Source organism: Branchiostoma belcheri, unplaced genomic scaffold (assembly GCF_001625305.1).
Source record: "Branchiostoma belcheri isolate BF01 breed outbred unplaced genomic scaffold, Haploidv18h27 scaffold666, whole genome shotgun sequence".
NCBI classification, from domain to species: Eukaryota; Metazoa; Chordata; class Leptocardii; order Amphioxiformes; family Branchiostomatidae; genus Branchiostoma; species Branchiostoma belcheri.
Window position 1 is genome coordinate 1 of NW_017804316.1, and position 1,654 is coordinate 1,654.

A 1,654-nucleotide genomic window follows, 5' to 3' on the forward strand; every position below is an offset into this window, starting at 1 on the left:
CTCTTCTTCAGAGAGGTTGGCCTAGCTGAATAAAAATAGCCCTGTAGCTGTAGCTATAATGTTTCCACCGCTTTTACAACACTCCTTTTCCTTGGCAAAACCTGTAAACAAACATAAGAATCTGCCTAAGTAGGTGGTAGAAAATAAATCAATTAGCTATTAGCGAATCAACAGCCAGATCTGCAAACATGGCCACACCTGTTGCATGCTTGCATGCCCATATTTGGGCCTGCCCCCGAATTCCTTTCTTATTTCTTCTCCACGCGCTTACTCACCCACGGGTACTTAATCTCTATAAAAACAGCTAAAAAAAGCAAATAAAGCAATTGTAAAAGCTTGTATCACAAAAATTAAAAAAAAAACGCATGAGGGTATTTACCCACTCTACCTTCATGCCAAATTTCATTTTATTTGGCCCAAAAATGAAGGAGTGGAATCAATTTAAAGAAATGGCAGAAGGCACGTGGGGTCGTGTGGCGTAGCGGCAGAGTGCGCGACTCGGAACTTAGAGTCCCGGGTTCGAGTCCTGACATGCCACCTATCTTGTGCCCTTGGGAAAGGGAAAGGCACTTTCCTCACTTAGCTCAGGTGTAAATGAGTATTGTCCTGTCATGTGTTTGTTCGCTGTGTTGGTGGCGGCATTAATATAAGTTGAAAAAACTTGAGTGTGTCGTCACCACGTCTGGTGATTACATGTTGGAATTAAAAAAATGGCAGGAGGAGAAGAAGAAGGAGGAGGAGGAGGAGAAGAAACATGAGGAAAATACAGTATTTCACTCCATACTATGTATGGAGTGAAATAATGAAGAGGCGAATCCGAGAACAAATTAAGTTAATTAATAAATGGCTAAAGGACCCCAGAGGTAAACCAACAAGAGTCAAGTACGTTGCTGTTTTTTTTTTGCTTTCTGTGTTGTTCTGATATTTGATGTAAGAATATAAATTAGTTTTTGTCTATTGAAGTTTGAAAAATCAGACACTAAACAGTCTACAAGTCTAGGCCAAAAATCATGGCGTTGTTTGCAAGTGAAGGGCTGTAATCTTTGACCCTAGACTACTACTGCACATGTACTCTTGCAACTGTGAGGTGGCTTATTAAGGAGGGTCTGCATGCCCTTTTTCGTTAACCGTTATGGGCTATTTTAATTCACCGTTAATCGTTGCCGGCCCGCTCTAATTCAACGTTAAGCGTTATCGGTATATTCCTCGTGAAGCGTTATTGGCCGTTTTAATTCAACGTAAAACGTTATTTGTCATCCTAAATTCAGCGTTAAGCGTTAATGAATAATTCTTCGTTACGCCTAATTTTGCCTTTCAAAGTGCAGGAAAATGTGTCATTGAAGGTTTAAAAATACAAAATTTCCCGGGGGAGAATGCCCCCGGACCCCCCTACATTGCTCGCGCCTTTGGCGCTCGACTCGCGCTTCTGCGCTCGGTCCCTTCGGCTCTAGCCAGATCGAACCAGTTTTCCCTTCAATTTCCGGAAGTTTGCGGAGAGTTACAGAATTTTCTTAACGAATCCGTCAACCTTGACAGGCAAATTAACAAAAATCTTGAGTAAAATATGAAAACATCAGAAGGACCGACAAACACTCTCAACACCATGATTTGCCTCTCAAAATGCGGGAAATTGCGTTTTTGAAGGCTTAAAAAT